Source organism: Neolamprologus multifasciatus, chromosome 17 (genome assembly GCF_963576455.1).
Source record: "Neolamprologus multifasciatus chromosome 17, fNeoMul1.2, whole genome shotgun sequence".
Classification (NCBI taxonomy): Eukaryota; Metazoa; Chordata; class Actinopteri; order Cichliformes; family Cichlidae; genus Neolamprologus; species Neolamprologus multifasciatus.
Window position 1 is genome coordinate 10,159,532 of NC_140455.1, and position 27,866 is coordinate 10,187,397.

Consider the following 27,866-nt stretch of genomic DNA (forward strand, 5'->3'; position numbering starts at 1 on the left):
CATGTATAAAAAAATTTATCAGATGGTGAATTATAAATCAGTAGGGAAATGAAATGTACCAGTAAGTAATACTAGCCTTAATTCTTAAAACTGTGCTATAAATGACTTCTTAGTGTTTTCATCTAGTCAACTGAAGCCCAAATGGATGCTCATTAATTCCACTGTATCCAAGAAAATTATGTGCTGTCTTACTCTGGGCTACTTTTCCATATTTGTTTATTTTCAAACTTACTGCAGTGCTGAGATCTTTAAATTTGATGTAGTTAGGTAGCTATTAATTGAAACTCTGTTCAACCTCATGAAAATTGCTGTTTCATTTATGCCTGGACCCAATGTTTGATTATGACTCCTAGAGAAGAAATCTTTTTGCCTACTTTGTACAAATCTGGACTGTGTCTGTATGTTTTTGGAAACTACAGGAGGCTTTTCAAATGGTTAATTACTTTAGACTTAGAAAGCAGATTTTAGATGGGGACAGTTACATCATGTCCCTGTCTGAGTTTATCACAAAAAGGATAGCTTTTATTTGCAGGATTTGTACTTAATTTAATGTAAAAGTTAGATAAACTATCACAGGAATATTTAGCAGGATGAGCTGAGGGTAGGAGTGCTTCCTTAATGTTCCTGAATGCAACTTCCGATTTGGATAGGCGGAAACAATTAGGCTGTGATTTTCTAAGCGGAACGCTAGGATGTTAGAAGAAAAAGAATGCTGGGAGAATGGACTCTAAAAGCACACTAGGCTGGTTGAATGTTACCAAAACTGAATATACCCCTCTTGATGTACATTTGTAGAGGCGAGGATGAAAATGCTGCCCATTTTCTCCCTGTAGTTAAGTGCACTTTCATCTGTTGCTACACAAAGCGAACCTCAATCTATTTTCAGGCTTCTCTGAAGCCGAGCACTCAATTGATTGGACAGAGAGAAAAGGCTGATTGACTAGCCGGAGCGATGTTTACTTTGCGCTGTCTTTATGTTGTCTTTCAGAATGGCTCATGGCGAGAGCTCAACGTCATTCGCTGAAAGAGTAAGTACAGGGGAATTTTTGGTCTCAAGCAGCTGGAGCCCACATAATGGCAGATGGTCCACTCTCTGACTGAAAATACTCATCTCAATGCTGGTGCATGCATGGTCTAGCTGTGCTCCTCATTTCACTTCACTACAATTTATTTAAAACCATGAATGACTGATTTTTCCAAGACCATCTGCAAACTTGAAATATTGACATCTTGGTCAATTTCTGTCTTGACGTTGTCATTTTTCATTTATTTGGTTTAGTTAGGGGTATTAACATATTACACTTTAGCCTTCCAATAGATGTTATTGGCATTTTTCCCCATGCAAATCTTAGTAAATCAATGTGTAACTGCAAAAGATGTTAAATGCTATCTGAGTGGAATGCAGCAAAAACTGGGAACACAATTGATATCACTGATAGAAAAGTCAGGCATATGAATGCACATGCAGACAGAAAAGTAAACCATCAAACCCACTGGAAATAAAATAACTAAATAAGTAACATATGCACTCATTCAGGACAAGCAAGAACTTTTTCAGCATAGGCACCTGTGTAAGTCATAAACTGATAATGGAAAAATCCAACAGCTGCTGTTGTTTGCAATAGATAAAGACTGAAGTTCACCAGTGTTTTCTGTCTGCAGCAGAATTTATCTTTATTTCATGTGTGGCAATCTCTGGAGCAAGGTTTTAATCTTCAATGTGAAGCTTAGAATATCTCATTTTAAATTTTTTTACAGCTGTAAAAGCAAGACTGCATTCTTTTCTGACGCAAACACAGATAGTTTACGTATTTTATAGTAAGCTACTTAAAAAAAAAAAGCCAAGTGCACAGGTTCTGGCTTATACTGGTGTCATGGAAAAGCTTTACGCTCTTTTTGGAAACAAGTTATCATTTAAGACATTTTGGGGTTTTGATAAGGTTGGTTTTTGGGCCTATATACACGCATATATAAAATAGTAGTGCTGTCAGCGTTAATCTCGTTAAAATGGCGTTAACGCCATAACTGCATTAATGCGACAAATCTCCATTAGTGAGGTAACGCGGATCGCCCGGTGCGTGGGGCTGCATGGTGCTAATGCGTTAATAAGCTAACTGTGCTAATGCGTTAATAAGCTAACCGTGCTAACGCGTTTACGAGCTAACGGCACTAATGCGTTAACGTGCTAACTGCAATAATGCCTTGATGCTTTGCAGCCCCACGCACGGGGCGATCCGCGTTAACGAGCTAATGGAGATTTGCCGTGCTAATGCGGATATGGCGTTAACGTCATTGTAACAAGATTAATACTGACAGCACTAATGTATGTATATGTATATATATATATATATATATATATATATATATATATATATATTATTTTATTTTATATACCACAAAATATACTCTGTTTCTTCAGGCAGGACCATAGCTAAAAATATATCGACCTCAAAACAGAGTGTAACAATCTACAAATTACATAAATCCACAGTTAATTCACAACAGAACATAGTAACATTTAAATATTCTATTGTATTGGGAGGGGTTGTTTGTTTGTTTTGTTTTGTCGTTTTCTTAATTTTTTTTTATCATTTTACACAATGACCCAACTTTTTGGAATTAATGTTAAAGGTGCATATAAAACACAGAACATATTAGACATGAGTGACAACATACATGACACTCAGTAAGTCAGAATAAGCATCAGTGCTGGATTAGGTTGGACAGCTTAAATACAAACATCCTATATGAGATGACCAATTTAATGTTTGTAATGGTACAAGCTGCCTCAGGTAACAGTATCCACTGCTCATTAACAATGGGAATAATACATATGAATGGCTATAGAGTATGTGAAAACAGTTGCTTTGCTCTAAATATCAAAGCTCTGGCACAAGACCAAATCCTCAGGCTGTAGTAGGCTGTATAATTCTGTTGATGGATGTGGAGGGAAAGAATGAATTTCTCATTCACAGGGAGTGATAAATAACTTTAAAGTGAAAATATATATATATGAAAAAAGAAAAAGCTCGACTCATCACATCTCCAGCCTCCTCCTTGGCAATCTCACCCTATCCCCTTGATAATAGTTTGTAAAGCATAAAGAATGATAGACCTACTATGCTTGCAGGCGTGGAACCAAAAACAAAGAAAAAAATAAGTCCAATAAATAATAATCCAAAAGAAACACATCATCAGCATTCCTTCTTCGGCTGCACTTCATCTTTTGAACAATGCCTGCATTTAATACGGTGTTCTAGTCTCCCAAGAATCAAGTGACATTAAAAATGATATATATAGAGAGAGAGTTTACACATTTGTGCAGTTTTGACACTGTATTTAGGAAAATAATAGAACATACATTATAAAACAATTTCACCGCTCTTTGCCACCTGCGCTGGTCAGCTTAAACTGAAATGACAGGAAAGGTTTCCTTGTGATTATTTCTTATTATTCAATGGTAACACTGACCTCCCTGTGTGTGAATTGTTGCAGGATTTCCATTTCCAAAAGATGATGGACGTTTTATTGTATTCACATAAAATTGTTGCCCTTTCTTAAAAGCACCTGTGTGTGGTTTTTGTAGTCGGACAAAGATGACCCAGACGGCGCTCCAATCCATTTTCTTTTATACTACACTCAGTGTGCTGAAAATCTTTTATGAGGACAGTTTGAAGTGAACCTTTGGGGCAATGTGTGTAGTTGTATTGAGGGACAGAGTATCGATTTCAAAGTCAAGTCAAGATTAAAAAAAATGAAAGAAAAAATGAAAGAAAATAAATGATTCAAAATGGCTCAGTGAGAGAGCTTTCTGGAAAGTCCAACATGAATATCCTTTAGCTGTATTACTAAATAATGGTCAGAGCTATTGCACATCAGAATAAAACATAAACCCTGTTGTAGCTCTAAGCATAAAGAGTGCTTTCTTCCCCAAATCTATTTTAACGATGTGTCTCCTGGCCTTTACTGCTATTTTTCTATCTGGATTGTACTGGTGTGACTTGCCGGTTTTGCAGATGTTGGTTGTAGAGATATTTACCTTCTTTAGAATTTAATTCGACTGGATGGCGCTGATGATGGGGACAAAAAACTCAGCTGTCTTTCCAAAGAGTATTCAAAGTGCTATACAACATGCCACATTCACCCATTCACACAAGCACCGTCTTCTATGCTTTTAAGTGCTTACTAACTACCATTCCCACACATTCATACCGATGGATGCATCGGAGAGCAACTTAGGGTTAATATCTTGGTCAAGGAAATTTGGCATGCAGATTAGGGGAGGCAAGGCTCGGACCACCAACCTCCTGATGACCTGCTCTACATCCTACAGCTACAGCCACCCAGTGATTAAACAACACTTGTAATGACATATTACAGATTACATCATGTCAGAAATTTTTTAACCTTCTAAAGACCCTGACCAGTGGCCCTCCCTAAAGCCCGGCTCACAATTCAATCCCAAACCCGTCATTCTCCTTGCAACTTTACCATTAACTCATGGTTTGGACTGGGTCTAAGCCTCAGCTCCTCTCTCCCTGAGTTCAGAATCAGAATCAGACATTAGAATAAATTCCAAATACCTAAAGAAAAAGCACTCATAATGTGTTATATATTTGAATCGTTAATTCATAAAACCAATTTTAATATTACAGAATAATAGGTTATAAAATTAGGTTTTTGTAGTAACTGGTATGAATGAAGAGTATAATATTTCAATGTGATAGGTTTGTAGCTTGAACCTATTCGCTGGAACGTTAAGGACAATTTGCTACACAGCCAAACAAGACACGAGTAGGCAAAGTTCTTCGTGTTACTCATGCATGAGGGAGACCTGCCTGGAGCCAAGTGTCGTTCCACCACTTGACCTCCATCAGACTCTCGTCCGCTCCCCCATAACACTGCTCTTTTATTGAGGTTACATGAATATGCATAGGTTCATTAACATACAACGTCTACATACAAACAAAGAGTACCTTGCCTGTGCGTTGTGTAAGTGTGTGTGTGTGTGTGTGTGTGGGGTCAGAGTGTGACCCCATAAATGACTTCCCTAAACCTGCTGGTCTGGAAGTCCAGGAGTTCATCTAAACAAAAGGCACTTAGCCTAAAACAGATATAGCTACGTTTATCCTACCATAAAACAATAAGAGAAGGTACGACCTCTCCCATGCTCCCAGAGTGCTCTGGACTGCACACAAAGTTTGCAGACTATCAAGGATCAAACCTCTACCAATCTACAACTAATTATAAAACTCTAAGCCTATATAAGTTGATATTTCTAAGCATAAATGACAATCAACAATACAAAACCTAACACAATGCAACTTAATTCAATTGAGTTTTATATATATAGGGCAGCGGTTATTGTGAGGTAGAGACCCTACAATAATACACAGAAAACCCCAACAACCAGACAACCCCCCAAACGAGCAAACACTTGGCGACAGTGGGAAGGAAAAACTCCCTTTTAAAATGAAGAAACCTCCAACAGAACTAGGCTTAGAGAGGGGCAGCCATCTGCTGTGACCAATTGGGGGTGATGGGGAAGAGAGCCTGAGATTAATAATGACTAATGATTAATTCAGAGTGTTGTATAAGCAAATAGAGAGTGAAAAAGATCAGTAAATAAGAAAAACTCGCTCAGTGAAGTATTTGACTAAATACTCGTAAGATTAGTAGAGCACTGTAGCCCACTTATAATGGTGCAGAGGTGATTGTGGATAGAGCATGATAGTTTTTTGCTTGTGATTAATTCATTGGTGTGTCAACCCCAGGTGAGATGGGTTACACTAATTACACCCACCGACAGAAACAGAAGCCAGAGTTGTTCAGTCACGATACATTAACTTGATTTCCTTTCGCATGGTGCTTCCATCACAGAATAATGGTGGAGGTCTGTGTGCGCTCCTCATTTGTATGAGTGCATGTTTCTGACGAATGAAGTCAGAATGGAGATTGAGCTTACGCTAACAGAAACACCAGCAAGCACTTTGCTCCTGGAGCAGCCCCACGAGGAAACTAATAGTCACAAACTGCTTTGTGCACGACCAGCAGAAAAAGAGAAAAATGTTTTGAACTGAGGCAAAAAAAAAAAAAGGGGGGGGGGGGGGGGGGGTTGAAAAGAAGCATGGCACAAATGCAGAAATGATGTACAGTCAGCAGAGTCACCTTGTATAAAAGTTTGGTGGGGGTGACCATTAACAATCAAAAGTGACAAATTGTGGTTAGTCTTTTTCGCAGCGCTCTGTTTTTTAGGGGAGCAAAAGCAGGGATGGGCGAGGGATTGACGGAGAGAAGCCACACCACATTTACCACACCTCTGGCACTGATGGAAACCTGTCTGCTACTCTGGAGACAGGAGCATGCATTGCCTCAGGTTGCCATGGGAACTGGGGTAGATGGCGAGTTGAGCGGACACAGACGTCTTTGCTTTTGCCCAGGTTCGAACGCTCCTGGACGGACACGTCGGCACACCCAAAAGGCAAGGCTTAAAGACAGGACACCACTCCTACCTGCATGCTATGGAGCGCTGAACACATCGCTTCTACCTCAAGTACTGTCTACAAAAGAGATACAGGGAGGAAATTACACCCAAAATAGAAGACAGGGAGGTGTTAAAGCCTGTGTTAGGGAAATAATAGACTGGTAATGCAGATAAGACAACAGAATGAAAACTGGCATGTCTTTATCTCTTCACTGATGCCCTGCTGATGCCATGTTCTTTTCTCTTGGTCTTCATTCTTTATAAATCTTCTTTAAAATCTTTTTCTAATATCATATTGCAAAAGAAAAAAAAACTGTTGCTCGGTTCAGCCAGTGCTGAGCTCGACCACATACTGTTCGTCACTGTCTGTCAAAAGCTTTCTGGGTAACATCAGTGTTGTCGGCTGCCAGCTGAGCTAACGAAGGCTGGAATCAATAATTGCGTAGTGTGTCCGGATGAAGACGGGTATGGCAGAGAAACTCAGGGGGATAAAACAACAGAGTTGTGGGAACCCGCAGATGGTAACAAATGATCCAGGCTGTCATTCCAATTTATTGACCACAGTGCACAGATGTAGTGATGCAAAGGAGACCTGCTGAAGAGTAGACTGAGCTTTTATGACCTTTACAGCCATTGCTTGCACGTGGGCTGCAGAGCAGAAGAAAGAACAGCTGGCATTTTGGCCGTCTGCACCTGGTTTGATAAACAAAAGGTAACATTTTGGTGTCAAATTGTAAAGTGTGAATGCAGTGACATTAGAGCTCTTTTGAGAGGCCTTTAAGATCTTTTCTACAGTACTGTGCAAAAGTCTTGAGCTACCCCTCATTTCTAAATGTTTCTAGGAAATAGGGTAGTGGAATGTGTAAAGATACATGGAAATATGGTCTATAAGGCAAAAACAGTTTGCACAACTTTAGCCTTGAAAGTTAATATTTGATATGACCACCTTTACTCTTTAACACTATCATAACTCTGTCTTGTAATTTATTTAAGTAGTCTTCAGGAATAGTTCTCTTAGTTCTCTGCAAAGACTGCTTTAGTGTAAAATGTGTGCTCTGGGGAGACCAATCCATGACTGATAGTGTTCAATTGTGTGGTTTTTCTATCCAGGAATTATAGGAAGTTTTGTAGTTCAATGACAATGTGTTTGGGATAATTGTCATACTGAAAAATGAAACCACTGCCAATCATAGACGTTCCTGATGGGATTGAATTATGGATCAAATTCTGTTTTCTGGGTTGACAATTCCATCAATTTTGAGAAAAACTCCCCAACACAGCTGACTGATATGTAGCTCACAAACAATGAGAGATCAATTGCCACACATTTACACCCCAGTTCTTCTAATTTAGCACACCTAAGTCTTGTCTTCCCATTTCACTTTCTTATAAATGGCTTATTGATAGCCACTGAGACCATTTCCGATGATGCCAGACGCATCTCTCAGGTTCTGTGTCAGATTTTTGCCGGATTTTTTTCCTATTTCTTAAGGACATGAATTCAGACAATGTTTATGTGCTGTAGATTTACTCTTTTCCTCCATTTGTTCATTTTGCTGTCATTTCTTGTAAAAGACACACTACACACATTGCTGAGTTTCAGTTAATAGCGCATTGTTGGTGCAAGAACGAACATGTTTTATTTCTGTCAAACTGTGTTATCTTTGACATTTAACAAAAGAAACAAATGGGAACAAATGATGTGTTTTTTAACAGGCTACTAGAAACAAAGTGCCTAAAGATGCAATTTAAAATTGGTTGTTTTATAAGTTGTCTGCTGTGTGTAGATACAACACCGGTAAAACCCTTGAGGTCGATGCCTTTTTTCATGCTTGAAAGGTTCACAGGTCAGTGTTACGTGTCTTAACAAAAATATACACTCCTCCTAAAATGGTCAGGCACAAGGACTGGAGTGAAAATGAGTGAAAAGGCCACCAATGTTCAAAGAGAAACTTCACAAAGCCTGGGGAACTATCGCTGAAGTGTAAAATTTCTTAACAATTGTTGGAAGCAGCATATAAAAAAAAATGTTCCAACCTAAATCAACTGATTTAAGATACCAAATATTTTCCCAAAAATTTGTTTGTTGTTGCTAATTAGTACAACATGCTCATATGCTCTCAAATGCGAAAGAGCACACTAAAGGAAGACAGGCGAAGTAATGAAACAAAAGCCAAACCCATGAAGTGTGAAGAAAGCAGCAAAATCGGTTACGAGATTTGCATGAAGGTGAGAAAAGCAGGAAATCTTGTGGACCGAGCAGGCTGCCTTTTAAATGTGCTTTTTTATTTAATGATGTCCCTTTTGGCTTTACCTTTGTTGGCATCTTTAACTGCCTGCACTGTCTGGTGTATCATATTAATTGTCTGTATTGTGTGTGTGCTGCTTTGCATGTTAAGTTCTCAAGCTTTTTCACCCTGTTTGCTCGCCTTTCCCTGCAATGGCTGTGTTCATAGAGTGTTCGTTAGCGTTGTTTTGTTTTAAAGGGCTACTTTAACAAGTTCAAAAGCTAACACTATTACATTTTCAGTAATGGAGATTAATGTGCATTGTCCCTATAAAAAACCAAAACAAATAAATAACAAATAAAGGCTCACCAGTCCAGCAGTCTGGGGGAACCTCTACATGGGGAAAGTAAACCTTCCAGACTTCCTGTGATCTTGATGTATAGTTATACTTAACCCACTCTTCTCTTAGTAACAATGTAGTTTTGCTGCATATGGTGCTTCACTTTTTTTTTTAACATTTTGACATGTTACAGCCTTATTCCAAAATTATATTTATTTTTTTAACACAAAAAGTTTTAATAAAATTGCAAGCAAACTTTTTTTCCACTTTGCCGTTAAGGGGTACTGTGTGTGGAATTTCTAAGTTTAAAATATATATTTTGCAATACGGCTGTCAGAGAAAAAAATGTGGGATAAGTGGGGCACTACTGCAACTTAAAATAAAATAAAAAAAATAGTACAAAATCAAATCTATCTGGAAGAAGCATCAAACCATATCAATGATTGACTTTGAGTATTTGTTAACGAGATTATTCATTAAAGTCACACTTGTGGTTACATTTTTAGGGGCTAAAACACAGTGGTTGCAGGGAACAGAAAAATCTGTGAGTTTGGTGTGACATTACCACTTCACAAATCCAAAAATCCTTTGGCATGAAGCGCTGCCACCAAAGGACACCTAGTGTACAACTGAGCCAGGACAGAGATGCCATGCCATTTGAAAAAAATGGCATCAACTGACACCCTGACAATGCGAATAAGTTGAAACACTTGCACTTGTCTGGTTTTCTGTTGTGGACATGTTTTTACATACATACATATATATATATATATATATATATATATATATATATATATATATATATATATATATATACACATATACATAACATTTTCTAATGTTAAGTAATCACATAGTGTGTACTTTTTTATATAAACCCACCGGTCAAGCAGAAGGCTTTATGTCAGGCTGTTGATTACAACTCGAATGATGAAAAAAGATAATTAAAAAATTATGTGTGAAGTTTAAAGACATAGCCCATACAGTGTAGGTCAAGTGTAAAACAGAGAGTGAGAGCAGCATTATCACCTATTTAATATTTTCTTTCATTACAGCAATCTACACAGAATCAAGGATGCATGTTCCTCTGGGTCTGCTTATGAAAGTATCTGCAGTTTTAATATCCTTGAGAATGCGATGTTCCCAGCTGGGCATAACAATAACCATGTGTGTCTGTAAACAAACGTCCTTGCTGTGACTAGCACATAAAGTTGCCTTTAGGGGATAAAACAAGAAAGATGTTAAACTGTGCCTCAGCTTCACCTAATGAGAATGGCCTTGCCATCACACACTCAGTACAGAGACGGACTACAAATCTGAGCCACGCATGAATTTTAATAGTACAATTTGAATGCTTACAACAAATGGAGCACAACAAACTCTTAGGAAGGCAATGTTTGTCTCAGTAGCCTTGTGCTTAGTTATGGAAGTGCAGTCACAGTTAAAGTCATCCGAAATGACCACTGATTGCTATTTTCTGGTGCATTCAGTCTTTTTACATGCAAAAGCAGATCTGTGCCATGGATGTACTAATGGAAAAGGACCATAATCCACTATATGGTGAGGGTATAAGCAGTGCAAGTGCAGTGTCCTTGATTTCACCAAGGATCCTTAAATCCCCTTTCGAACTTCTGATTTCAAAACACAGAGCAAAAATGCTCAGCTGGAAGCTTCATGAAAGGGCTTAATTAATGAATGAGTGATGTTACGCCAATCTTTTGTGCAGTCTTTGTTGGCAGCAGACTTTGAAATTGAGTTTCTCTTGTTTGGTGGGTATACCAAAATCCTTGTTATTCTAAAAAGACAGAAATCAGATATTTAGTGAAGTAGAAACAAACATTTTTTCACCGATGCTGCCAAATGTTTCCAAATAATTTCAGAATTAGGCTTTGTCATTCACTTGGGTACCGTAACAGGGTGTCGAACACATCACTGTTTCTAGCTCGAAATACCTTTTTGTGTTGGCCCAACTCAGCCCAGACTTCAGTATGCTGCACACTCAAAAGAGGAGCTGAATGTCAGCATGTCAACATCCTCAGAATTGCTAAAAGTGCTGCTTTCAGCTAGGCTTTGGTATGTTTCCATGTTAGCTAATACAGTAACTAAGATCTGCTGGGGATAATAATCTCATTAATTGTCAAAGTCAGAAGAAAGATGAGAAGCCAAACTGAATCAACCTGAGGGGGGCATACAGAATTTTATGGCAGGCCATTGTAAGCCTGTTGAAATACTTAATTATACTTAACAACAACTGTCAACTACATGTTTCTGGATGCAAAATCAGACAGCATATGACGGCTGCTCTGTGGATCATTTATGTATCTAGGAAAATGAATGTCAATCCACTCACGAGCTAAGTTATTTATGCCTGAAGTTTTATTCATATTTAAGTTTTCCCTTTTTGTCCTCTCTGACTATTTCATATATGATGCACACTTGACAGTAGAAAAAAAAATGTATATATTCAGATGCTGAACACTAAAATAAAGTGATGGATGTTAAGTGGCTAACTTTGGATTAGTGCGGAGTAACTTTGAATTTTGGATTCAAAATAAGGAACTCTACTAATTAAAGGCGGACCAACATAACCATTAGTCCCATGCTGCTAGATTACTTCAAACATCTTTTATCAGCATAAGTGGTGACATTGTTGAAAACTGTAATGAAAGTGGACATGTTTGACAGGCAGGTGGTCTTTTGTGGAAGGTCAATGTGCCCTCAGAACTCAAAAAAAGGACACAAAAGATGGGAAGTGGCACTTGTTCACTCTTTTTAATCCTTGGTGGAAGAAAGAGGCTAAGAGCAATACTTTTAAAATTGAAGGTGAACAGCTGCACATTTGCTGACTTTATTGCTTTGAGAAAAGCAACAGGAACTATTAGGCCTGCAGACATGTCATATCACTGTAGGGAGCATTTTGCATTGGGAGATTCAGAAGAATGAAGGGTTACTTTAAGCACGAAAACAACCCACTTCCTGTCAGGGGCCACCTGTTACTGCTCACGACTCAGACAGCGGGGGGAAGCAATGACAGAAGAACAGAAAGCTACTGAGAAACTGATAAAGAAAGAGACTGGCAGAGTGTGCCGGAGAGGCACTTTCTTTTTTTTCCTTTTTGTTTTTTGGTAAAAGATACATACTGTAAAAGTCAAAAGGGTACACTGTCTATAAATGGTATGCTATCAAAAGGAGAGAAGAAGACGTGAAAATATGTGGGTGCTATCAATGACAAGGCATCCAGCTGAGTGTAAAACACAATGAAAATCTAGCCTTCTGTCCTTCCACTGCTTTCTTTAAAACTCACATCAGATAATGTGTTTTCTGTAGCTGTGGGGGGGAAAAACACAAGGTTGAAGCTCTGTTTAGGCCATGAATTATTCACATACTATGCCTGAACATACAGCATTGCACTAAAATTACATAGATGGTGCATGCTGTAATGTTTATCCCAGAACTGTGACAATATTAAACTCAGAAAGATACTCCCTCCCAATCCATTTTAAAAGCAGCAGCGAAGGGCTCCATTTGCAGCCGCAGAACGAGAGAACGTCTCATGCATTAGCAACGGAGTGGAGGCAAAAGTGAGACGAGAGGAGAGGATGAAATGCATCAGCTCGATCCGCAGGTTGAGCTCTGATGGCTCGGCTTCCGGAGTATCGTCCTGAGTGCTAAGGTGCTGCCCTCTTTCCCAGCAGGGCACTAAAATAAATGAAGGGTCATTTAGACAACTGAATGTAGCTGCAGTGAAATCCAACAACAAATGGGCACTCTAATAGAATTATATTCAGCTGATGTCAGCACAGCCACTATATCATCTTTATGAGTCAGCAAGAATAGGACTACACTCCTGAAGCATGAGGTCTTACTTAATACAGTGCTGCAAGAGATTTCCCATGGGGCCAATTGAAGAAGAGGGCAATAAAGTGAGGAAATCAACCAGAAGTGCTGATGTATGCCTGTAATGGCCTGGTTGGATAAAAAAAAAAAAGACAAAGTAGTAAACTTAGCTGAACTACTAATAGGGACAGCTGTGAAAAGGAGTAATAATGTGAAATGAAAACTTCTAAGCTGCAATTACAGTAACGTTTCCCTTGGCCACATAGAATAAAATTAAATCATTCACACACTGCTAAAATATCACAGTCAACTGAATGCTGAAGCTGACTTTGCTGGTTATCAACAATGCCAATCGGTGAGGAGAAAATTGAAAACAGTGTGTAACAAATTGAAACCTAATACAATGTGAAGGAAAAGTCGTTACCGCTCAACGCAGACTTGTTTTGTTTTTCAAGACGCACTTAAGTTCTCCATCAGCCCTGAAAAGGTATCTCACAAATCTCTGTATGAAAACCAGCAAACACTGAGGTGTATAAAGTTGTATTAGCAGATCTGGAAGGCTGTACTAATGGCATTTAGCTATGTTATCATGGTAATATTAGTTGGTCATCAGCAAACCCAAAGCACAGCTGACAGTATGTTTAAACTTATGAACGAAACAGATATTTTAATTTGGACCTGAGAGTTGTGCGAGTTATGCAGTATAGACACAGGTTAACTTAAGATGGACTTTTGGGTAATATTCCAATTCAATTCAAGTTTTTAATGTAGCACCAAATTACAATAACAGTCAATTCAATGCACTTTATAATGTAAGGTAAGAAAACCTCCAAAAAATCGAAGAACCTCCTTTGAGCAAGCACTTGGCAACAGTGGGAAGGAAAACTCCCTTTTAAGAGAAAGAACCAGGCTCACGGACGGGCAGCCATCTGTCGTGGCAGGGAACCCCATAGTAGGCCAGATCTATTGCTTCATAGCTGAGGGTGGGTTCAGGGCCACTTGATCCAGCTCTGACTATAAGTTTAAAGTCTCCTTCACTTACATTTGGGCTTTGCTTTTCTTCACTTCTAATATGAAGTAGTCAAGTCAGTGAGATAACATGGGGAACATCTCCAAAAAGTGAGGCATCTCTTACTCGCAGTTTTTTTTTTTTTTGGGGGGGGGGGTTCTCCTTCATCACATACATTGACCATTGATGTCTAACAGGTGAATTTTCCAGTGCCAGTGCAACTACCGAAACAACAAAGAACCACTTAATGTGAAAGAGGAGTGAACGTGGACACCATCTTGGTTTCTTAACATAAAACTAATCATTGCAGTCAGGAAAAGCCCAAAAGTGACCCCCCTTAAACTGACTTTCACTTTTAGTGTCCTTATTTTTGCCTGAGTTATTGGTTCTCTTATTAGTTGGTTAACATCAAATAATGTCTATTAGCTGTAATCAACCAGCCAATCTATTGATGTAACGTTCTTTACTTACACAAGATGGCACTAAACATGTTCTAAAAAACTTGTAACTTTAAGCACTTATTTGTTCAATCAGGTTTCACAGACAGTGTTACATCTATGTCAGTTTTTGAGAGAAGGCTCCATAGTGTAAATTAGCCTTTATACAAGTTGGATTTCATGTCTGCTTCAATCATAATCTTAGCAATCCAAATACTTAACGACAAATACCAAATGGGCATTGTTGCTGGAAATCACTAAAGTCAGTGGAGTTTATCCTCTTCTGGAACAGAAACATGACCTTAACCTTAACTTAACACCCCTACCTCCCACTGTTAAATCAGTCATTTCAAGCTAAACTTTACTAAAATGAAAATCAGCACAGTAGGCTCCCTGATTAATTGGCCTACATGAAATCATTCATTGAACTAAGTTTAGTGTCTGCAGTGCCTTGAACACACAGTTTAACAAGTTTAACAATCAACTGCACAGTTTAACAATCACTGGTTAATGAAGTCAGCATGTCAGCATTGCATATTAATGCTACTAGTGTGGCTGAGGCTGAACGCATTATCACTTGTCCAGATTGTCATTTTTAACATGATGGTGGTGCAATGGGATCATCAAAGTGCATCAAAGTAAAATTGCATTGTGTTAGGGAGATCTTGGAGGCAATCCAAGAGTTGTTGACAACTGAATGCTATTCATTGCTATTTTAATTTGATTATTTTAACCTGCTGTTAATGTGACAGGTAGAGTCAGAGGATTAACAGTGTCACTGTGCAAAAACATTATCACCTAGATATTGCAGATACTGCAAAAATAGTATATGTATTAGTATTAGCAGTAGTATGTTTTGTGATAGTCATAATATGGATATTGAGTGGTTACAATCAAAAACAAAATAATTAATTTAATTAACAGTTCATCCCAGCAGAAACCACTTTCTAAACCTTTATGTAGAACAGTACTGTCCCCTACTGAGTCAATACAAGAGGGCCCCATATTTTATTGTTTCATGCACATCAGTCTTGGTCGTTGTGTCCTTGGGCAAGACACTTCACCCGTTGCCTATTGGTGGTGGTCAGAGGGCCCGGTGCCGCCAGTGTTTGGCAGCCTCGCCTCTGTCAGTGCGCCCCAGGGTGGCTGTGGCTACAATGTAGCTTGCCATCACCAGTGTGTGAATGGGTGGATGACTGGATGTGTAAAGTGCTTTGGGGTCCTTAGGGACTAGTAAAGCGCTATACAAATGCAGGCCATTTACATCTGGTTGATTAAGCTTTGATGATTTTCTTCTAGCCAGATAGAGGTACAGCGTCTCACATGCTATCAAGAAACAACAAAGTCAATCCTATTAATAATACCAGTCTGAGGGCCACTGGTATTAGTAGAGAACTAGGTCTGTACACTGTTTGTGTACACTGATAGGAAAGGTTTTAAAATGTGTTGCTTTTCTGGTGCCTTAAAAGTGCTATTCAGTGCTTTGTGCGTAAATAATGACAAGTGGCTAAATTTATATATGCTTTTGCTCACGAACATTTGGTACTTGTTGGAAATTAACAGTAACTGCATCCGTACTAGTCTCACACTGTAGACTAGCTCAGACTTTGTGATTCAAAATAATCTTTGAAAGATGTAAATGGATGACGACATCAAAAGGGTTCATCTTTGAATGTACACGTTTTAATTAACCCCAAACAGCCAGTATCCCCACAGATAAGATGTTAGATCTAAATTAGCTTGCAAGCCGATAAACAGCCTCTGCTGTTAGAAGCTTCTGAAGTATTAGGACCTGAAATGAGCCTCAAGACCCACACATACCCTTGCAACCTCCAGTTGCTAGGGAAAATGCCTCCTGTTGCTGAGTTGTTGCTGGCTGTCTCCAGGTGAAACTGGTTGCAAAGATTATGCTGTAGCAGAAACTTCCTTGTCACTGCTTTGATCACTAGCAGATTGCAGTGGTTGCCAGTAGCATGAATGCTCACATTGTCTCTCTGAGCTGTACATGGAAAAGCAGGATGCAAATCTGAAACGGAGAATGTTTGCCTTCAAAGTAATAGTTTTGCCTTATTGCTGACATCAACACATTTCAAAATATGCAACTTTTACTTTGAAAGGAAACAGTCACATCTTCCAGACAGTTTGCGGACAGGTAAGCACCTTTCATATAAACTGCTCGCAACTGATCTCTAGGGTTGATTGAATGGGGTTTTAGCAGTCAATTTCACAACACCTGCCACCAACCCCAGGCAACCACGCACCAGACAGAAGCACTGGTCCCAACCAAATGGTCACCAGTCTCTAAGCCTCACTCACCTGTGTGACTGAGGCTTTATTCATAAAGGAAGAAAACTGAAAATACGTAAAAATTAAATAAAAAAGAAAGAAAACAAGCACAGAAAAAAAAACTAAATACCACTTGCTTTGAACAAATCTGATGTCTTACAGTGCCCACAAAATATCCTCAACTATCCTCAAGTTTTCTTCATCAAGTTTTGTAGTAATTTATTCATCACTTTACCTTCATCTCACTTGGTTTTCTATGACCTTTGCTGTAAACTACTCATTTGTGGTCACAGAGAGGTTTTGCTACCAATTGGTGGAAATTTGAATATTGTTCCACATTAGCAGATTGGAGCTGATTCTGTTTTTAACCAACAATAACTTCCTTCTACAGCCTTTCTCGTTTCCCATTCATCTCTTAATGCATGATTATAATATTTGACAAGATATTTAGCCAAATAAACACAATGTTTGTAACTTACGGAGCCCCGCAAGGGACATGGGAGAAAAAAAAATTACGATGAACTTTTGCGAGATCTCGCAAAACTACTACAGCCAGGAGGAACACCGCTCTCCCGGCACATCGTGCCTCGACCTCCCGGTCGGCTTCGAGCTGGCAGCCTCCGAAGAATGCGGCTAAAAGTTTTGCGAGATCCTGAGTTTGTTTTGCGAGATCTTGCAAAAATTTTGCAAGATCCCGAGTTTGTTTTGCGAGATCTCGCAAAAGTCTGTCTTAATTTTTTTTCTCCCATGTCCCTTGCGGGGCTCCGTAGTAACTGAATGCTATAATGAAGCGTATATATTGAAGTCATTCTGTCAACTTTGTATTCAGCCCTGAACCTAAACAAGGAATCAGTGCTCAAGCTGAGGCCTGAGTACAAAAGCTCAAATCAAGTTTCATTTATGTCACACAAAAAAATTGTGTTTGCATCCACAGTGTGAGACTGCAGACACGCACTTAACTGATGCCCACCATACTGTCTGAAGTTAATGACATATCACCATCCTCAGTAAAAAAGAGTCTAATTGCATTATAGGGAATTGAAGTAAGGAATGAACATGTTTAATTTGCTTTTGCATTAGACTCATAAGAACTCATCAAAGGTGAATTAGAGTCTGAGTTTGATTAAATAGACGGTAACTAACCATCAGGAATAAGAAGGCTTACATGCACATTTCCCTATCTAATTATAGTGAACAGAGGACAATTATTATACTTCTTTAGCAACGAGAGAAGTAGTCAGTGAATGGAAGCTACATCTCCAGAGGCTATATAGAACGCCATAGGAGTTTTTAGATGTTTTTCATAAAATACGCTCTTGAAACGAAGGGCACGCTGGCTCCTCGTGTGCTTGATATTTTGTTTTGTTTTTGGGTTTTTTTTCCCCCTCTTTTTTTTTTGCAGCACGTGTCAGGACAGCTTATACTAGCATGCACAATAATGCAGTACCCTTAAATTGTTGTGTTTTCAAGGCCGTGCATTGAAACTGAGGGTGACCCTTCCCTGCAAGCAGCCCTTGGCCTTATTTGATCCAGTTCTCTGGAAAATAAGCGGTTGCCTGGGCTCAGAATCTTAAGTGGGATTTGAGTGCAACTGTTTATTTGTGTTTGAGGCAAAGGTGAAGGAGTCCGTGTAGAGGTAGGGAGTATGGGCTAAACCTCAGGGGAACCAGGAGGAGAAAGAAAAAGCCGAAGAACATGAATAGGAATAAAGCGGCAGCTCTGCAGGACGACAAAACCAGATGCAGTGTTAGTTAAAAGTTGAGCACAGGACAGCAATTCTCTGCTAAGTGCTTATTTAGTGGATGAATCATGGGATGCAAGGGCTTAATAACAGGTTATTAATGCCCATCATCACACCCTTAAACATAGTTGGGGAGACATGCAAAACAGAGGCTTGATGTGGACCCTGATCTCTCCTCAGTCACTCACAGCTGCAACCAGACAGGATGAGAGATCACAAAACTGGAGCAGACAGATTATAAAATGCCGCTGACATAAACCGCAGTGATGCCGTCACAGAGAGGATGCTGTTTCCCTGCTCGCAGCATCCTTGTTCTTTGCACTTAAAAAAAGGTTTAGAAGTCAGTGAGGATGAATAGAAAAATAACGCTCCGTCCTCGCTGTGTGTCATTCTGCAGCAAATTATTATTCTCTCTCGTCAAAGATTAAGGACAATGGACAGCGGTTTTTAAAATGGTAAACAACTTTCAAGTGCTCAGTGAAAAAGACGATGCTAAGACTGACACCATTTTGTTCTAAGACAATTAAGTAAATGGCAAAGCTGCATTCCAGTATTTCACAGTTCAGTTAATTAGCCAGCTGCAGTAATTACCTAGCTTAATCCTCTCTGCTGTGAGATGGTGACGTTCACAGCCCTGCTTTTTACAGGACACTGAATTCTCTTTTGTTCTCTGAGCTTATCTCATATTTTCCATTTCAAAGCTGTACTAATCAATGTTTTTAGATTTGTAACCTCAGTGTTTGTAATATAAAAAGCTTTGGCTTGTTGTGACAAACAGAAAGAATAATTGCCTTGTTTTGCTGCTACTTTTTTTTTTTTTTTTTTGGCATGATTTTCAGTCCAGCTCTGGTAACGTCATTGAACCCTCGTGGAGTAGTGGAAGCTGAAGAGACAGAAACTCCTCTTGAAAGTAAGTGGAGACCAAAACAAAGCTAAAACCTCAAAGGTTTAATTAAAAACACATCATAAACAGCTACAATCACTGCTCCATACAGGAAAATTATACTACTCAGACTTTTGTGACTATCTATAACACTATGGTTGTATTTAGTGGTAGCGGCTAGTGGTATTTATTTACATATATCATACAGTTTGTCATAGTATAGCACAATTCTTCACTTAGCACTACAGATAATGACTCCTGGACATTTTATTGGCATTTTTGATGTGGAGCAAGGCTACAGCACATGAGCTCAGGTGATGCAGACCCCAAATGTTTGAACTGAATGTTTGGCTAACTTGAGCTTAGGATCATGACTTCGTAGCAGGCATTTTAAAGAGGATTAATGATTAGCCTTGTGTTGTGGTTAGCTCATCTCAGACAATCTTTTGGCTGAAGTTTGGTCCATTCTTCTGCCAAAGGAAGGCATTTGTCTCTACCCGTCAGAGACCCTTAACATGAACGTTTGCTGAAAACAATTTAACCACCATCTTCCCTGCTCTGTTTATATTAGCCTAACCACAACTTCTTATCTAGCCACCAGGTAACTGAACAGCTGAGAATCGGTAAAGTAGCCCAAGTTCACTAACCTTCCTTTCTGTCTGTTCTTCCAAAGTAATAGCAGCCCTGTACATTTGTGTTTTTCTTACTGTGTTGGCCCTGGCAACCTGTCCGGGGTGTGCCCGATCCTAATCGCAGCTGTTTTAGTCAGGCTCCATTCCACTGAGTAGAATAAGTGGTCATGAAAACAGATGAGTGGATGGTTCAAATTCAACTTAAGTATAGTACTTGGATTAATGATGCCATACAATCTAAAAGTAAAATTTTTAAATGAATACAGATAGAGTGTGCACCTTAGCCACTAGCTGTATTAATTTTTGCAAATAAAGATTCATAGTATGCATTTAAAAGAAAGCCTTGGAGACATGCCAGTGGTAGTGATACATGCGGATAAGCAGCCAAGTGTGGCAATTACTATTCAGACAGAATACAGTTACTTTTCTGCTATCCATTTATCTTTCCTGACACATGGGAACCAATCAGATTGTTCACAATGCATAAATCGCCTGCCTTCACACACTGCAGTTATGCTCTGGCATTTTGAGTTAATTATTGATCCATGTGGTCAGGGAGTCCTGGAGAGCAGTCTTTCTGTGTGAGGCACCGTGTAGTTGGAGCATGCAGTTTGATTCAGGTGGAGCTTTTGGTGGCGGTGCTCCAGAAACACTGCGCTGGCCTCTGGTCCGCTTCCACCTGGAAGCATCTGTCTGGCTCAAGTCCTACTCTACACGGAAAGACCAGTCAAGCGCACACAGGCTCAGTGATCCGCGATTCATTCGGCATCGACCGGTTTCTATGTCAGCGGAGAGATAACATAATTTGCTGTGGAGTTTTCCTTTTGAATTCCTCTTTTCTTTACTTCAGAGTTTGTTGTTTTTACAGTAATTGCTCACGGTGACTTTTAGTCGACCCAGATCGCGCGAAAAGAAAATGCAGAAATTTGTTTGACAGTATTGGATTGTATTTATAGTGCTTGTTATTGCACGTGCTGCATTCGCTTACGTATTTCAGAGGCAGTGGTTGCAAGTATTTAACCTACCTGTCACCTTATCTTACATATAAATCAAAGCACTACATCGATAGAAAAACATGTTTCTATATAATAATAATATTATATTATATATTCTGTGTTTTCAGTGCAATATATTTGTAACAATATATTTGTCTCCTCCAGCTAAAGTCAACTTTATTTAACTTGAAATTAATTTTTACTTGAAGTCAGGGATTATGAGTACAAGTTTTGAAAATAAGGATTTTACATTTTTCAATTTCTAGTTTCTTCCTGCATCAGCTACCTGTCTCTCAAGTGTCTGTGCCTGGGAAGGAAATGCTGTGGATGGCTGTAGCGGCACAGCAACAGCGGTGAAAAGTGACATAGACTCAACTACAATCCCTCTGGGATTTTCTGGCAGTGTTTTTGTGAGCGTATAAATTTTAACATCGTCAGTCATTTTGTATGCAAATATTTAGCATATAAGTGACAACATCTTTGTCCAAGTGATTCATCATTTAAGAGATGAAAGATTAAGTCTCTGGAGAAGGTTTAGATACCCCGAGGTAAGTCAGTTTCACTTTGTAGTTGTTCATTTTGATAGGGGTAAGGAAGAAAAGTCATAAATATTCCTCTGATCGTGCCGTAAAGAGAACAGGCAGTGAAGATGTCAGTGGTCTGAGATGATGCCGAAGCTGCGTCTTTACTATAAAGAGTTCATTTACTCAATGCTGGTCTATGTCGGTTGTGTCAGGTCAAAGTTGACCATATTAATTTTAGTCAATCCTATCCTCACTGCCTTACATCTTTGCTGTTCACAGTAAATTATTTACAGTGTTTCATTTCATTCAGTTTGACTAATTCAAAAATAGATATTTTACTTTCTAAGAAAACAACATGGGAAGAAACTGCTTTGTATCCACACAGTGACACACACTCAATGCTAAATGACATTTATTATCAGAGGTTCATATTCATTCTGAGCTGAGTGTAGAGTACCGTACATGAGCATGATGAATGAAGGAGACGGACTCTCAATAAATTAAAAAAAGCTGTAAAAATGAATATTTGCCAGGTGTAGGTATGTTAAAGCTAGATGACATATATAGAGATTATAACAACACTGTTATTGTAGCATGTCATCTAATGATATATTATTTTATATTATCTAATGTTATATCTATGAAAGACTTGAATAAATAAAAAATTTTGCAATCAGCAAAACTCACCTTTAACTTGTTGGGGTATAGAGTGATGAAAGCTTTCACACAGTTTTAAATTAGACCAGTGGTCACCAACCTTTTTTGCGGCACGGACCAATTTAATGTCAGACAATATTTTCACAGACCGGCCTTTAAGGTGTCGCAGATAAATGCAACAAAATAGAATGATAGGACCAAGACAAAAACTGTGGTATTCTGTAAATATAATATAAACGCGAATTCACTGTGTAATTGAGTAACTTTTTTAGCAGCGTCCTCCTGAAATGCACTAACATCATTGGGAGTAACATCCTCCTCTCTGCCCTTTAATACTCTATTGTTGCTATGGTAACGCGCAAATATTTCTTTCAAAATAAGACACACAACTACAACACGGGAAAAGACTGAGTTAACGATAAAAACCCTGAAAACCATCAGTTTCACACCCGAGCCTCAACTCTCGCAGCCCAGTACCAAACGACTCGGCCCGTGGCCCCGGGGGTTGGGGACTGCTTAATTAGAGCATATCAGAATTATATGTATTATATTTATCATATATATTTAGTGAAAAGCTTGGTGTGCCAAAATGTACAGTAGGGGAGACATTTTTTATTTGTCTTTTATGAATATGGCAAGCAAATTTTAGGATAATACTGATCAGCGTTGCATCCTGTGGGATCTAGTAATGTCAATTTGTGAATGGAAAGATAATGATTTATTCAGATCACACTGTGCTATGAAATCCTCATTCTTGTGTTAACAGTTGCTTTTAGGTCCTTGTGGCTCCAACTGCTTTGTGAAGGCATGGCTGGTATTAAAAAAGCAGAATAAAAAATTATCAAAAAAAAAAAAGTGCACTCCTCACTTCAGTATATCTGTTAATATCTGCTGATAAAGAAAGAATGTGCTTCCTATGCTGTCACCCTTAAACGCTTTGCGTATTGGCAACAAGGAAAAATCAATTTAGAGAGTGTCCTTTCTTTCCACACGAAGGACTAGAGTACACTCCTCTGACATCTCGATGGTTCAATCGCTTAAGTGAATTAGTAGACAGAGGGTCAGTGAAAGGATGTACCAGGGAAACTAACCTTTTTTTGCCTTTTAGGAATTAAAGCTCCTCTTTAAGGTGAGTTGATCTCCCAGCAATATTCCAAATACAGCACAAAAAATATCTGGTGTGAGTGAGTAAATCTAGAAAAGGTGGATGTTTAAAGTCTCCCTCCCAGTTCTCATCTGCAGAATGAAGCTGGTCCAATAAATTGCGTTGCAGAGGGTTAAAATTTAAGGTGTACCTTGCAACGAAACACAAGGCTGCTCACTACTAGAATGCAGTTCTAAGATTAATAATGCCACAGCAGTTTTCTTTTTTAACTAACAACCTTTTACTTTTACTCCCTACATTTTTAAACAAATGCCTGTGCTTTATACTCGTTACATTTTCAAAAGGCGCTTGTTACTTTTGATGGGAGATATTATTTCAGGTCACTGGCCTTAAAACATCAAAAAGCTTTGATGTTAAACAGTAATACATGAAAAGCCATCCTGTTCATGCATTAATCACCAGGGGATGTTGCATAAAAGAGATGACATGTGCCAAAGTCACGGGTTAAAGGGGCCCGTTCTTTTGTTTGTTTGTTTTTGAGCAAAACCAGAACAACTGTGCCTATCCATAAATTGAGGTCGCAGTACTTCAGCATCTAGCTAGCCCTACAAAGGAGGAGCAAATGTAAACTTTATCACATTTTTTTTAATGGAAGGTAATTTAAAATGCAACGTTTCTATCAGCTCAACAAGCATCAGCAATCACACAAACTGCTTGTGTGCAGTTTGTTGCACAGCGTGTTACTAGATAAAGGTCCAGCTGCTGTATTTCACAAGGCGAGAAAAGAAAGAGAGCTAACTTTATTCAGAGATGAGAAAGATAAGAAAGACAAGACAGGAGACGAAGAACAGAGGTAAGGATGCTCAGTGGGATTTGACAAACTTTATATAACCTATGTCTGTGAAGCTGGATTCAAGAAATAAAGTTTTAAAAAATGTTTAGCGTCTTCTGTCAATACTGAATGTGACGTCATGTGGTTGTTTGGTTGCAGCTGACCTAACATACACTCATGTAAGCTGAACTAGTGTCAATAAGAATCAATAACAAAACTAAAATTAAAAATCAGTCACATTTGTGCTATCCCTGGCTGCAACAATGAGTTTCATGTAAACAAACCGAGGATATACTGTCATTTGCTCTCTCTTTAGCAGCAAGCTAGCTGCACTTAGACAGGAAAATCCAGCTGTTAGCCATAATGTTCGGGTTTATAAAGTACTTTATAAATGAGGACTGTGTTGAAGAAAGCCTGTTTGAGCCACCAGACTGACAAGCTGCAGTCCACACTCCCGTTTTTACTGACCAGGCTGGGTCACTTCTAATATGAAGTAATCCAGTTAGTGAGATGATGTGAGGAAAAAACAAAGATCTCCAAAAAGTTTGGCATCTCTTTCTTGGAGCCTCTACTGTTTTTTCCTTCACACACATTAACCTACTTTCCCTGCAGACGTGCCGATGAGATTCCCGAACTTAGTTATATTTGTGGTGTGATGTGCATGTAGTGGGCTGTTGGATTAGCTTGGGAAGAGAAATGTTATTCTATTTCATTTAATAGCGCTGATCCCATTATTTGATTGCGCCACTCGGTACACTGCCAGGGAAGGGAGCCAGAGAAGGAAAAACATGTTTCTGTCGGCCTGATGAACCACGTGTCACCTGGCTCAAACAGTCCTCATTCATAAAGTGCTTTACAAAACCGTATTACAACTAACAGCTGGATTTTCCTGTTTCAGTGCAGCTACCCAAACAGCGAACTTACTACTAAAGAGACAGAGAGTGAATCCTTGGTTTGTTAACATAAAACTCATTGTTGCTGCCCTTTGATATGATGCTGATGATGCTGAGATTAACTGACTGAATTCTACCTTCATACCAACTTTATAACATCTAGAATAAAGACAGTATACTGTCAGTGTAGAGGATGGAAATCAGTAGGACAACATCTTGGGGAATTCAGTTGTGTGCATCCAGCCCAGTAGCCCAGATCAGCTGATCACACCCTGTACACTGAGAAAATCTAACGGAGCTCTCAGTTGGAATGTTTGTGATTCGTCTCCATGCTGTGCTACTACTACTGATTTTAGGGTTCCCCCACCTGCTGAATCCCACTTTAACCCCTGACTGTACTCATTGTCCTGTTTCGAGGCAGTCACACTCCAACGTAGGCAACAGAAAATTTAGATTTTTCTTCAGATTCAAGTTGAGTACTATTAGAATTAAGTTTGTATTCCCATCTTCTTATATTTTTATATTGATACATTATTGTGGCACAAGGCTTAGTTAGCTTTGCACAAAAACAGCTGGTAGAAACGTCCCCCAAAGAGCTACTATTTACTTAATTGTTTTGAATACATTTCAGAGCCTGTACTTTTTTCACTTGAGTAAATATATTGAACCAGTAATTCAACTTTTACTGGAGTATTTTTAAAACTAATATTTGTACTGTACAAGGAAACTACATCATGCATCCATTTCCATAAATTTAATGGCAAAGAGCTGTGCATGTTGCAGGTTTGTATTTCTTAAAAAATGTCAATTCTGTGCCTGGGCAATCAGAAGTAATAACCTAAAACTCACCGTACTTTTATGATCAGCGCTTATGATAAGAATTATTAGCTTTGATGAAATTACTCTGATTAAAATGTACATGCTAAAAACATTTTCTGTGTTCAGAATACCAACATTAACTTTTCATTTACCCTTCCTTCCCTGAGGTTTTTTAGTCTATGCGCCTTCCCTCTTTTTCTGTGCTTTAGCTTATTTTTTCATGTTTTCCTTAACAGCTTTTTGAACATTTTTGCGGTTTGGTTTCCTCGAGTTTCTATTTTTCTGTTAGTTTGGTAAATATACAAGATACAAGTGCAGTCTTGTCCTGAAAGTGTGTTCATGATCATGATCACAGTTATATCAACTATTAAAGACTTTCTGAAAGTGACAGTCGTTTCACCCATAGTCTGTTTACATGGGAAAGAAGGCAGCGTGGAAATATGTCAGATTTGCTTTAAATGGGAGGGAGTGTATTTTTACAAATCTGGATTTCAGTGCTGCCATATTTATGTCAGTCAAAAAAGTCACCAAGCATAGCTAAATATTACCAAATGACTTGTGTTGTTCGGGTTTTTCATTTGTATTATAAAAGTCTAAAGGTTTATATACGTGAGCTCTAAAGTTATCTAGCAGTACATGGATCTGGAAATTGGACAATCATCAGCTTGACTGACAAAAATATCATCTCAGTTTCTTGACGACAAAAATGACTTTTTAAACTGTTATAAGCATTGCTCTTCATCTATTCCGATGCATATGCTGACAAATCAAATCATTCTTTGCTAAAAAAAAAACCTATTAAAAATGTAAAAAACAAATTAAAATAAAACATTTTATTTTACCTTCTAATATTGAACAGAAGTAGATTTTTTGAGACAAGTCGTTGCCATCAAACTCAAAATGGGCTAATATTAATTCATTTTATGAAATAGTTAAACATCAGTTTAAAAAATCGATGTGCTTTCTGGGTTTTTGCAAACCACTGGATTGTGTTTTATGTACATTTTACACAACAACTACCTTTTTTGAATCCGGGGTTGTTGAAGTGTTTTGTTATCCACATCCGTACAGGTGCATGTTTATAATTCTATAGAACATATAAGCACTATCAGGACGTAGTGGCCTGACTGTTTTGCAGTGCCCTGCCAGTTTCTTCTCTAGGGGAATGCTGTTGCTAGGGGCTCTCTGCTCACAAACAACCAAGAGTCTTTTCATGCTGGCCATCCTGCCAAGCATGTGATCCCCTGGTGTAACAGGATCTCTGTTCAGAATAATACACCTGTGTGTCCAGGTCTCACCAAAGAAACAATTCAACCCAGACTCCTATTCACTAGGAAAAAATTCTCATTCTTAGACTTTGTGCAGCTGCCAAAATTGGGCTGGTGTCTAAGGGATTTAGAGGGAAAATACTAGTGATGGGATTTCCGGCTCTTTTTAAAGATCCGGCTCTTCCGGTTCCGAACCGGCTCTTCAGGTTGTTTTGTTGCTTTAATTAATTTATTATTAACAATAATATTAAATTATGCACAAAAGGAATTACTAATGTAAAAAACGTGGTTTTATTTATATATGTTTATATATAAATATATGCGGTGGCCCCTAGAGACAAAACACGTACAAACTCCAAAACACACACTCATATATATTCAAATAATTTAAAAACAATGTTCATTTACCTGTTACTACCACACACCAAATCCGGTCGTTGGTACTTGCTGGCTTGTGTAGCCACTAGGTAACAAAAGCTCAACACTGCGCCTAGCATTCTGGAGCACTTCTGTTGACTTTTGTATGTGTTTTGAGTTTTTATGTGCTTCTGAGTTTTTACGTGCTTCGGAGTTTGTACGTGTTTTGGAGTTTGTACGTGCTTCAGGGTTTGTACGTGCTTCAGAGTTCGTACGTGATTTGAAGTTTGTATGTGCTTTGTCTCTAGGAGCCACCGTAAATATACTTTTATTTATTCACTCCACATAAAATGGAATAAATAAATCATATAATACAAAAATCAACTATTCACATTTCAACTTTTAACTATTTAAATGTTCAGCTTTTTCCTTTTACAAATTTAAAGTGAAACAACACAAAACACTGCAAACCACAACACAATTAAAATATAAAAATTTTATATAAAATATAAATTAAAATATGAAAACAAAAAGAACAT

At 38.5% G+C, this 27,866-nt stretch overlaps 1 long non-coding RNA gene across 1 annotated transcript; it reads left to right on the plus strand.

The window, feature by feature from the left end:
- The first annotated feature begins 14,829 nt into the window (after window positions 1-14,829).
- Window positions 14,830-27,758, plus strand: LOC146498959 (uncharacterized). Its single transcript, XR_014870353.1, has 2 exons — window positions 14,830-18,817; window positions 19,202-27,758. It is a non-coding gene; the product is annotated as an uncharacterized LOC146498959 (long non-coding RNA).
- The last annotated feature ends 108 nt before the right edge of the window (window positions 27,759-27,866 follow it).